The 12666-nt window shown below is 46.1% G+C and overlaps 1 non-coding gene across 1 annotated transcript; it reads right to left on the reverse strand.

The window, feature by feature from the left end:
* Positions 1–1692: 1692 nt before the first annotated feature.
* LOC127205402 (small nucleolar RNA SNORA17) lies at positions 1693–1824 on the reverse strand. The gene has a single exon (XR_007832618.1). It is a non-coding gene; the product is annotated as a small nucleolar RNA SNORA17 (small nucleolar RNA).
* Positions 1825–12666: the final 10842 nt, after the last annotated feature.

The raw sequence follows: 12666 nt of genomic DNA on the forward strand, positions 1-12666 counted from the left end.
CCATCTCTCCAGGCCAGCACTTGCTTTTCTGTAAGAAAAAAATTTTTGTAATGCTGATTCATCTTCAAGTCTTGATAAAAGGTGCCCTGACTTGCAAAAGCCTTTGATGTTATGCACAATATGGCTAGCTGCTGTGACCCTCACGGCTTTGTTGTTGACCCAACTGAAGCAGTTAGGAATGAAGAAATGACAGACACACATATGCAGAAAATCTGGGTTCAGGTGGACCCTGCACCCTGTTGAAAGCACCCCAGCATCCTGGAAACTCAGCAAGCTTGTTGTATACAGTTAAAGGAGGTAGCAGGGTTAGTTAGTCTGGGGAGAGGGAGCTATCAAGAAACAGTATCAGACTATAGTCACCCTGGAGTAGTAAACTGTGGTACATACTCTGGTTAATACCATCTGGACACACTGTCACCATTTCTAATTGGGCCACAGGAAGGCTTTCCCACTTCCACGGGTCTGAGGCACTGGCATCCTTGACATATCCCTGCCCATGTCAACAATATTCACTAGTTAGCTTTAGAAATAGCCCCGTTAAACTTTAAGCAGACAATTTGAACATTAACCTTTTATCTGTTCCACATGAAGACTTGCTTTGCAGCCATATGAGTAGTTCCCCGCCACCAGACCTTTCCTGGCAACCTTTCCACTACCAGGGATTCCAAAAGCAGTGGTGCACAATGAAAAAGGAAAATGATTCCTTATTTTAAATCCAATTGTAAAATTAGTGTATATTAATTGTGTAAAAACAGTGGATTTCATTATATTTTCACATGTGTATATGTGTTTCAATTATAGTCACTGCCCTATTCATTCACTTTTTAAAACTTTTTATTGGTTCTTTGTGAATTTCACATTATATACCCCAATCCCACTCATCTTCCTCTCCCCTTGTACCCACCCTCCATCCTTGCAACCTCCCCAACAGAGAAAAAAATCTTGTTGTGGAAGCTGCAGCTGGTGAGGGCAGGACAAGCTCTCCTGCTCTCATGCCTCTGGGGCCAGCTCTCCCAGCACACCCAAGTAAGGGGTGGAGCCAGTTCTGCACAGTCCTCAGAAATCAACATGTCTTGGGCAGCAGCTCAGACCAGGAATGTCCACCTGGCTTTTGGTGGTAACAAGCCCCTGCTGCTGCAGGGCCATGGACCCCCACCATGGTCCCAGGTGGAATCACACCAGGCTGTTCCTCACTACCCTCGAGTCTCCAGTCCTGCCTCTCTTCATTTTGCCCTCATCTTTCTGTTTCTCTCTCTTCCATTTCTCCACCACTTACTTGCTCCTCTTAGTGACATACTAGGTCTCTGAGTGTATGGAGTCATCTCAGGAGTGGTCTCAGAAGTCCCTATGCCCCACTCATGAATTATGACTCTGGGAAGGGGTCATCTCAGGCATGGTTTGACCCCCAAGTCTGTACAGTGCCAGACTGGTGGTCCCTCAGGCTACCTCCCTGCCTGGGCTCCATGGCACTGGTCTGGTGGTTGTCTCAGCTGGCTCCTCACCTGCCTGGCCTGCTGGAGAGTCATCTGTCTCAGGCTCACTTCTGCCTGCCCAGGTCCTGTGGTTCCAGGTGGGGTTCTTCTTGTCTCCGGCTTGCTCCCTGACCTGGGAGCCCTTCCAGGCCTGCCTGGCTCCGGGCTGCTTGTCTCAGGCAAGCTTCCTGTCCCAGACCCTGGCACCAGACTGGTAGTCATCTCAAGGCTACTAATCATTTAGATGTTCACAGGTTAGAACACTGATCATAGGTATAGCCTCTCTCCTCTCTGCCACCTACTGACACACATGTGACATAGCAGCCACATCTGCACCGCCTCTAGGGGCAGGCCATTTATTCTCTCTTTTTTTTTTTCTCCTCTGGACACATCTATTTCCTCTTCTTAAATAAACATGTTTTACTTTAAAACACACACACACACACACACACACAGAGAGAGAGAGAGAGAGAGAGAGAGAGAGAGAGAGAGAGAGAGAGAGAGAGAGAAGAATTTGGTGATTGGTAGCAGAGTATTTTCAGAATTTTGGTTGCAACTAGAGAAACCAGTACAGAAATTCAAAGAGAGCAAAGAGAGCGTTCTGGTCTGTATATGTAGCCCTGATAGAGTGCTGCCTATTATGAACAGTGGCCTGGGTCAGAGCCCCTACACCATAAAATAAAACCCTGAGCATCAGCTAGCACAGAGTCATGTTCTCCTGAGCACACAGACTAAACACAAGGTCCACACTCTTTACCCACTAGTCACCACTCACTCCTGTGCTAAAGGCAAGATGTGGTGACACAGACGTGGACACTTGTGAGGTTGTCTATACATCAGCCCAGCTGACGTCATTTCCTAGGGCCCTATGAAGCAGGGGCTATGGCTACTTACAAGTTCCTCATGGAGAAAAGAGGGTTTAGGAAGAAGAAACATGCCTAGGAGTGCACAGGTAGGGAACAGGTCTTTCTATTTTGCTTTATTATTTTACTTTGAGGGTTTTTTGTTTTGTTGTTGTTTTGGTTTCGATTTGTACACTGTGCTGCTTGTTTGGGACCTTTGGGTTTTGTTTAATTGTTTTGAGATAGGGTCTTTTACTAAGTGTCCCAAGCTGGCTTCCAACTTAACATCCTTTTGCCTCCCAAGTGCTGGGACTACAGTCATGGGCCCCTACACCCAGCCTTAAGGCAGGTCTTAAAGACAGACAGCCCAGCTCCAGGAGAGAAGCGTGCAGCCTTGGGCCCACTCACCATCTCACTCCCTCACCAGGCTGATTCCTCTTACCAAAGTGCTCTTCTGGACATCTGGCTTCCACCTTGCACTCTCCTCAATCAGATCTGTGTATGCGCACCTGCTCACTTGTGGCCGGGGCTCACGGATTCTACTCAGAGGGCTCCCTGGTATTTTTCAGACCAATGGATGCAAACAGCTACAAAGTAAAGAGGGCAACAGGCCCGGCTCCAGGAGCATCCAAGGCTCAGCTCCCGCCTGGCCATGATCTCTATCCCTTTATAGGATAAAGATAAAGAGGAGCCAGTTTGAAAAGGGCTTTGAAGGTCAGACTACCTTACCCAGACTTTATAGGCAAATTTTATGATTATATCATTAATATAATCAGCAGGGATAGAGAGAAGAAAAGAGAGAGATTTTGATTGCAAGTCGGTACACCTGGGCTGCCTGTTGCTTTCAGAACGTGAGTTCTAGCAGTAGCGATGAGGGCGGTCCCTGGAGCAGCGGCTCTAAGGAGTCACCTCCAAGACTGAGTGGACCAAGAGAGCCTACGATACCACTGTGTGTTCAGTGTTTGTGTTACTTCTGCTTTTATTGCTGTGAAGAGACACCACGGCCACAGCAACTCTTAACAAAGGAAAATATTTAATTGGGGCTGCCTTACAGTCTACAGTTTTAGTCGATTATCATGGCGGCAAGAAAGGTGGTGTGCAAGCAGACCGGTGCCGGAGAAGGAGCCAAGAGTTCTACATCTTGATCGGCAGGCAGCAGAAGGGGACTCCAAGCCACACTAGGTATTACTGAAGCATATGGGACCTCAGAGCCTGTCCCCACAGTGACAAGCTTCCTCCAACGAAGCCACACCTGGTAATAGTGACACTCCCTATATGCCAAGCATTTAAATACATGAGTCTATGGGGGCCATTCCTGTACAAACGAGTCACTGTGGCCCAGTCTCCCCTGTAAATGTGCTATGAAGGTGTCCTAAATGGGAATCAGACAGGGAGAGAGAATAAGAAAAGGAGAGAAGATCAAAATATACCCCCCAAGGGACTAGAGAGATGACTGAGGATTAAGAGTACTTGTTGACTTTGCAGAAGACCCAGGTTCGATTCTCAGCACACACACACACACACACGGTGGCTCATAGCCTTCTGAAACTCCAATTCCAGGAGATCTAACAACCTCTTCTGACCTCTGCAGATACCAGGCATGCATATGATGCACAGGCATACATGTTCAGGCAAAATGGTCATACAAATAAAATAAGATAAATGGTGCTCTATATACCTCCAAGCCCTTAATTGTTAACAACCATAAAAACTTTTAAGATGGGATACAATGCTGGCCATGGTGACTCATACCTATAATCCCAGAACTATAGGTGGAAGCAAAAGGATTACAAATTCAAGGTCATCTTCAGCTACAGAACAAGTTCAAGGCTAGCTTTTCATCACTGTAGGAAGGTTTTTGTTGTTGTTGTTTTGCTTTCTTTGTTTTTGAGACAAGGTCTCACTATGTAGTCCTGGCTAGCTAGGCTAGGCCTCACACATGGGGGGGGAGGGGGGAACATGGGGGAGAGAGAGGGGAGAGAGGGGGAGAGAGAGAGAGAGATGTGGGGAGGATTGTAAGCTTTGTCACAGGTGAAAGCAGTCTTGGGCTTTACCCTGGGACACACCATGCATACCTTAAGATAGACTGGGTAGAGCCATCCTGGGCCTGGAATTCAGAAAGCGAACCTGGGGACTCCACCTGGACTATTGTTTTTCCAATCAACCCTCAATGGGAAAAGGAGACCGCCCTTCGCACGTGAGACAGGCAGGCAGAGAGGAGAGAGCAGCAACGGGTTCAGCCTGGGCTTGAACACATGTAGGTCACGAGGATCAGCGAACAGGCTGGCCCAGCGCACAGGGCAGAGGGACCCATCCCAGCACACAGGACAGAGGGACCCGTCCCATGGAACGGATACCGGAAGGTTCACTCTTTTTTCCCTTTAACCTTCTTTCCCTCTTGTGTAAACTAGTTGGGTTGTATAATAAAGTTTAATTGTTCAGAAACAGAGCCTAAAAAAAAAAAAAAGAAAGAAAGAAAGAAACAGAGCCTAGAGAGAGAGAGAGAGAGAGAGAGAGAGAGAGAGAGAGAGAGAGAGAGAGAGAGAGGTCTGCCTCTGTCACCTGAGTGCTGGAATTAAGCCACCATGCCCTCAAGAAAGTCCGGTTTACAAGCAGCCCCTAACTGTTCTGAGGGAGGAGCCTGTCTGGTAGACTCTAGAGCTGCGCCGTCTCTTAAGTACCACTCATCCCTCCCAGGCTGCTAATAGCTCATCACTTGCATATAATGGGAGTCACCCAAAGGGTCTGTTAGAGTGAACTGAAACTGTAGATCACATTACTGTATTAGAATCATCCTGGGAAACAGACCCAAGAACTTATTGGACACAGGCCAAAAAAAGCATGTAACTCTCTCTCCCAACCCCCATAAAATGATGGGCATCTTATACTTCCATGAATGGCCCCACACCAGCATAGCGCCTGATACCTGGCATGTATTAATAACCAACAAGCAAGGGACTCCCCAACTGTCTTTGGAGCTTTGTCCCCACCCCCTCTCCATCCACTGCTGTTAATGACAACCTACTTGACCTCTTGCCTGTAGTTTTCTGCTCTGCAGCTTTCTCTCGAACCCTGAGTCCAGCAGCTCCTTCCTGGCACTGGTTTGTTATATTATCAATACAGATTCTCTCAGCCTATAACACGTATTCATTCTATAAGCCATGTGTGTGTGTGTGTGTGTGTGTGTGTGTGTGTGTGTGGTGTGTGTGTGTACTCATAGAGATATATTTACTGTGCTGTGTGATATGAGAGTTGGTAATTAAGACTGAAATCAAAGAACCTACATTTAACATTTATCTCAGCTGGATTTCCAAGGTAGGTGGAATTATAAAACAAAATGCTGTCATTAAAACCTCTAAAACGTGTAACGTAAATGTACCAGTAGTCCATAAATTCTGATATCACGGAAATACACAAAGATATTTGTCTGTTTCAGGCATAGAACACTTGTGACGCTGAAGCAGGAGGATCTCCATGAGTTTTGGGATAGCCTCAGTTACATAGTGAGTTCTGGGACAGCCTGGGCTACAGAATGAGACTCCATCTCACAAAGGAACAAACACATAAGAGGTAAAACAAAACTAAGAATCAGTTCCTACCTTGACCTCATCTTATGTCTTCTTCAAACTCTCTTTTCTTTATTTTATTTTTTATTTTTATAATTTATTTTATTTTATGCTTTGGTGTGGGGATGTCAGATCTCTTGGTACTGGAATTACAGACAGTTGTGAGCTGCCATGTGGGTGCTGGAAATTGAACCAGAGTCCTTTGAAAGAGCAGACAGTGCTCTTAACCACTGAGCCACTCTCCAGCCCTCTCTTTCCTTTATTATATTTTATTTTAGGTTTGTTTGGTTAGTTGGTTTTAAAGCCTGAAAATTTTTTCAGAGACTTGTAAAACAAATGACTCCTAAGTTTTAGACTACTGCAATTCGGGATCATATTTGTCGTATATTTTAGTTTTTGACATTTTGCTTGTTTATGTGGCTGGCTTGGGTGGCATAGCATGAGTGTGGAGGTCCACGATCTCTACTGAGGGAAGACAGAGCCAGTCTTAACACTCAGCTCCCAGGTGCTGGGGTTAGCACTCACCATCTCAGTGGCTTATGGGACCTTTCTTTGTACATGCGCATGGTTTTGCTATGTTCCTGAACGTGGTGTCGCCTCTCTGCTTTCTGTCCTTCACAGGATGCTTCTGGCTTCTCTCCAGGATAGAACATTACAGAAAGTCACTCTCAAGGTCTGGGCCCCTTCTGGTCAGTCTTGAGGTTCCTGTGACCTCTGCTAAGGCACTGGTTCGGGGTGGAGGTTCTTTGGTTTTTGTTTGTTTGTTTTGTTCTGTTTGCTTTTAGATAAGTCTGAATTCCAATCCATAAGGGAAATATAAGAATTAGGTTATGGAAAGGTTTAGAGAAGAAATCTGGAACCAAGCTTTACTGGCAGTGGGAGTTGTTGGGTGGGGAGGCATGGCGGAGGGGACACAGGGGTAGATCAGGTGTAAGGGTAAGTTTCCTCGAGCCACTAGCAAGCCACTTTGCCATCAGAGCACCTTTCACCCTAAAATGGGGCTTTTAAAAGTCTGAACAGCCCCTGAGCCTCTGACGTGAACCCTCAATGGTCAGAGAGGGGCTCTGGTCCCAGGAATGGAAGGAAAACAAACGCTGACGTTTGTCTGTCAGAGGACGGTAACAGGACTGTCGCTAACTCCTCCTGACCTAGAGAATCTGAGACCAAGCCCTTGAAGGCTTATTGCTGAGCACTAAGGCATTTTAAACTCTGATGATTAATGTAGTTATAAATAAGCTTGGCAAGAAAAATATCGAGTATGATTTAACATCCCAAGAATGAAAGTCCCAAACTTCGAAATAATATTCCCTAAAAACTGATTCTGAATATGCCCTTGACTGCTTTTGTGACCTTGGCTAAGTCACGTGACCTTGGCTAAGTCATGTGGCCTTGGCTAAGTCATGTGACCTTGGCTAAGTCATGTGACCTTGGCTAAGTCATGTGGCCTTGGCTAAGTCACGTGACCTTGGCCAGGTCATGTGGCCTAGCCAAGGTCACGTGACATAGGCATTTAGAGTGGGCTGTCCGGTTTTGTGTCTATCGAAGGCTATAATACTACACACCTTACTTCCTTTACAGGATGCCTTGAAGGTCAAATCAGACTGCATTAAAATAGTTACAGTTTTAATTACTTGCATTTGCATAGTACTTTATCACCCACAAAACATTTCTGCATACATTATTCCAATTTGCATGAAAGAGCTTTGAAAAGTTATAAAGTGGCGGGAAAGGACAGTACCAAGGTTTACTTCTGGCTCCTTCTCTCTCTGCTTCGGCGGTCCTTTCATAAAATGGGTAGTGTCAGGATCTAGTGCTCGGCTGTGGGGAGAGGGTTATGCCATGCACTGTATAGGAAACTGGTGGCGCAGGCTCTCCACAGAGAAATCCCCAACAAAATTCACTTTGTTGAGGCTTATATGTAAAGTCACCACCTTCCCAAACCTTCCATCTAAACAGCATCCTTCCCCCACCAGCATCTCCTCATCTTCTGCCCCAATTTATTTTGCTGGGAACCACTTAGCATTATCTTAATTACACATTAGACATTAGCCTTTGCTTAATGCCTCATGCCCAAGAGCCAAATTTCTACAAGGATGGGTTTTTGTCCTGCCCTGGCTGTCCATCTCCCCAGCACTTAGACTTTAGTAGAGGCTCAATGAATTTCTGTTGCGTGAATAGTCATCTATTACAATGGCTGCCATCACTACCCCCACTCACACCTTTGACTCTCTTCCTTCATTATGAATGCCCAAAGTATTGTTCTCAACCCAGCTTGGTGCCACAAGTCTGTGGTACCAGCCACTTGGGAAGCAAGAAGACGTCTCCAGGCTGCTCCAAGCTTTCGCGGAATGTCTGTTTTCTAATACGGAGACTCACCAGCAGATGGCAATCAAGGAATACAAAACCGGACCTTGCCCCATTTGACAAGATGTTTCATAAATAATTGAAGGAGCCGATGACTTTCAAGGCAAACAGATTACTAACCCTGACTCTTTGATACCAACTCTTGATGAAATTATGATTTCACGTGCTCCAAATAAACATGGCTTCTTCCACCAACAGACTGGAGGAGGAAGTGGCACTACCAGAGACAAATTCTTAAATTCTTTGGATAGCTAAATGGATGATTTGCTTAGGCTATATGAAAACGAATCAGCATTCTGGACATCGTGGTGCATACCTATGCTCAGCATTTGTGAGGCCGAAGCAGAAAGACGTCACAAGTTTGAGGTCAGCTACACAGTGAGAACCAAGGCTATCCTAGGCTACACAGTGAGAACCAAGGCTATCCTTGGCTACACAATGAGAACCAAGGCTATCCTTGGCTACACAGTGAGAAGCATGGCTATCCTAGGCTACATTGTGAAAACCAAGGCTATCCTAGGCTACACAATGAGAACCAAGGCTATCCTAAGCTACACAGTGAGAACCAAGGCTATCCTAGGCTACACAGTGAGAACCATAGCTATCCTAGGCTACACAGTGAGAACCATAGCTATCCTAGGCTACACAGTGAGAACCAAGGCTATCCTAGGCTACACAGTGAGAACCCAGGCTATCCTAGGCTACACAGTGAGAACCAAGGCTATCCTAGGCTACACAGTGAGAACCAAGGCTATCCTAGGCTACATAGTGGGAACCTATCTAAGATAGATAGATAGATAGATAGATAGATAGATAGATAGATAGATAGATAGATGATAAATAGATAGAACTACATAAATGAATAAAAATTTAAAATAAAATTTCCTGCCATAACCCTGGAGATTGTTATTCAAAAAAAGGCCTTGTGTGGGGAGAATGGATTTTGAAGCTCTCTTAGTGAATCCACCACAGGTACTTTTTGACAGAAAATAATCTTGAGAAATACAGACCCAACTCAGTAGACTTCTTTCATGAGGACCTTATAACGCTTAATATTTTTTTTTTAAAAAAGAGCATAATTAAAAATGTTTAAATACAGGGGTCGTGGAGACTGAAGAGGACATCCTCTAACTATATACAACTCCTAGTGGAAGGAGGGGAACGCCAACCTACCCTCAGACACTTCTACCCAGGGCTTGCCCTGTCTGCAAGAGGAAATGTCCAGCCCGTACCTGGCCCAACCTGAGACCCGCCCATGGGAGACAGCCAACCCCTGGCACAATTGAGGATGCTCTGCTGTGTTGAGGATGGGAGTCTAGCATGTATGCCCTCTGAGTGGCTCAACCCAGAAGCCGATGGAAGCACATGGGCAGACTCACAGGCAAATGTAGGGTGGATGGAGCGCAGGTAGTCTTGGGGAAGGATGGAGGACTCAGAGGGGACAGGAGCTCCACAGGAGGATCGACAGAGCCAACTAACCAGGGCCCAGGGTGGGCTGTGGAGACTGGGGCTCCAGCCAGGGACCACGCAAGGATAGGACCTGAGCTTCCTGAACAGATGTAACTGATGGGCAGCTCTGTTAGCATGTGGGAACCCTAGTGAGGGAAGAGGGCGCGGGACTCTGCTGCCTCACTGGGCTGCAAGGGAAAGGGATGCACTTAGTCCTGATGTGACTTGGTATGCTGGGGTGGGTGGGTACGTGGGTTCTCCTTCTCTGGGGAGTAATGGAGGGGGCAGGAGGGGCACAGGGAGGGAGAGAGGGGGCTATGACCAGGATGTAAAGTGAATAATCAATTTTTTCAAACACCCCTTTTTAAAAATTAAATGTATTACAGCATTCGTGCGTGCAGGAGCTGCTTTCCTCCTTCCACCATAAGGTTCCTGGGGCTTAAATGCAAGTTAAAAGTGACAGTGAGCACCAAGGACCTGTACCCACTGACCCATCTACTAGCCCAAGAACCCCAATTTTATATGCAGTTTTAGAGGCTCACAGACGGGTACTGACTGGGTTTCCCTGCCTCTCTCCACCAAGAGAGGTCACTCTTAGCTTCAAAGACTTCTCCCCAATGAGTCTGAGGTTTTCCCTTTTCCTTTCTCCTCAACTACAAAAGGAAGCTCGCCCTGTCAAATGAACTGCCCCGTGAGAAGGGCGGTTCATCTCTGAAATGGAGCAGAACGGCCCACTGCCTCAGAAAACTAAGCCTGGCCAGATCAAGGGTGCTGTCTGTGGTCACCATGAAAGCAAATTCGGGGACAAAAGTGACCAAAGGGTAACCAAACACAGCCAGAGAGAACAGTCCGGTACTTGCGTGGCTCATCTCAAGCACCCCTTTCCCAGCCTGCTAGGTCTCCTCACTTAGCTCCGTGTCAGCCCGCTGCTGTTTGAAAGATGAACTCCTTAGACGGGACTGCTGCAGAGTCCTCCCAGTGGTTTGTAAGAAGTTCTGGAGGCTGACAAAACAGGACAGGCTAAAGGGTTAATCCTTTAAAAACATAGAAGGAAAACGAAGGATGATTAGTTTAGAAACATCCTTTAAATTGAAGAGAAACGGATTAGAGGCGGTAATAGTGTTTAAGGTGGGAATCTGGGTGGCATTGCTGCAGTCTAAGGGAGACATGATTGGAGCGTAAAGATGGAAGTCAAGCAAGACGGTGCATACCTATAATCCCTGCACTCAGGTGGTGGCAGAGCATTGCCGGCCTGCTCTGCTTAGAGAGCTCCAGGACAGCCAGGGATGTGCTGTTAGACCTTATTAAAAAATAATAAGTGTAAAATGTAGGAAACCAAAGAGTATTAGTGGAGAGGGGAGGGATAAAAAAGCAGAGAGTAGAGAGGTATGGGGAAAGTACATTATATACTTGCCTAAGAGTTGCCTTAGGTAACCCAGAATAATATAATTTTTCAAAAAGAGATGGAAACATGCAGATGGATCGAGAGCTGTTTGGGTAACAGAACTTATGGCATGAGACGGAAACTGAGAAGAGGAGGCAAGACAGAGGATGGAAGAATATCATCAGCCTCAAGAGGAGAGAGGCATTGCCTAGTATAATACAGCCACGTCTACAGACATCAGTGGCATAGTCAGGTGGCTAGGAGTGTGTGTGTGTGTGTGTGTGTGTGCGTGTGTGTCTCTGTGTGTGTGTATGTGTCTATGAGTCTATTTGTGTGTCTGTGTCTGCATGTGTGTGTGTGTGTGCATGCATGTGTGTGTGTGTGTCTGTGTGTGTGCATGCATGTGTGTGTATGTGCATGTGTGTCTGTGTGTCTCTGTGTGTGTCTCTGTGTGTGTATGTGTCTGTGAGTCTATTTGTGTGTCTGTGTCTGTGTGTGTGAATGCATGTGTGTGTATGTGCGTGTGTATATGTGTGTGTGTGTCTGTGTGTCTCTCTGTGTGTCTCTCTGTGTGTGTGTGTATGTGTCTGTGAGTCTATTTGTGTGTCTGTGTGTGCATGTGTGTCTGTGTATGTGCATGCATGTGTGTGTGTGTCTCTGTGTGTGTGTGTCTCTGTGTGTCTTGGGCTGCACAGATGGCTCAGTGGGTAGCAAATTCCTTATAAGAGATGACATTTTTTCACCTAATCTCCCATAGTACCTCATATACAGCCAGTCACCTCTAGTTACTTATTTTTCTCGCTTACCAAGTGCTGCAATTACAGGTGTGCCTCACTACACCCTACTAACTTTCTAGAGTTATATTTTAAATTTTTCACTCCACAATGTTTGGCTCCAAGGGTGCAGAGCCCAGGGACACACGACAGGAAGGGGCAGCTCTCCTGTGTACTTACTTATCTGTATATTGTTCTGTCTCCCTCATTAGCTTGCCTGCTGGACCAGCTTGAGGATGTGGAACAATTCATGCCCCGCCCCACCCAACACAGTACACACAACACAGGGAAAAGGAAGGACAGATGCATAAACAAATGAGCAACTACAGAAAGATTTCAGTCATGGGATTCTTATAATCATATTTATATTTTGGTATCATCTCTGCCAAGGAATCTGAGATTGAAGGTAGCAGTCAGATGCCAGGTAGCCCAAAAAAGAGCAAGATGCCAGAAATACTTATGCTGGGCACAGAGCAAGAGTATAAACTGGCCCACTGGGATTAGAGTTATCAATAGAGAGAAAATTCACATTAGCCCAACAAATATTGAGTGAGTGTTTTCAAGAGGCAAGGTATCATGGGAGAAAGGGATGAGCGTAGGTCGAACTGTACCCCAAGATGTTGTGATAAGCCAAGTAGAGGCTGAGAGAGAAGTGTGGCACCTGGAAGGGTAGGGCAGAAAAAACTACGTGGTTCTGTCAGTGGGTCAGACAAGAGAAGGCACCGGACAGAAGGGAGTAGTTAATCTAGGTTTTGAGAAATGGGAATTTCAAAGACAGAGAGTTGAGTACAGCACGGCAGGCTTTTGTTTGCTTGC

This window comes from Acomys russatus, chromosome 21 (assembly GCF_903995435.1).
Source record: "Acomys russatus chromosome 21, mAcoRus1.1, whole genome shotgun sequence".
Taxonomy (NCBI): Eukaryota; Metazoa; Chordata; class Mammalia; order Rodentia; family Muridae; genus Acomys; species Acomys russatus.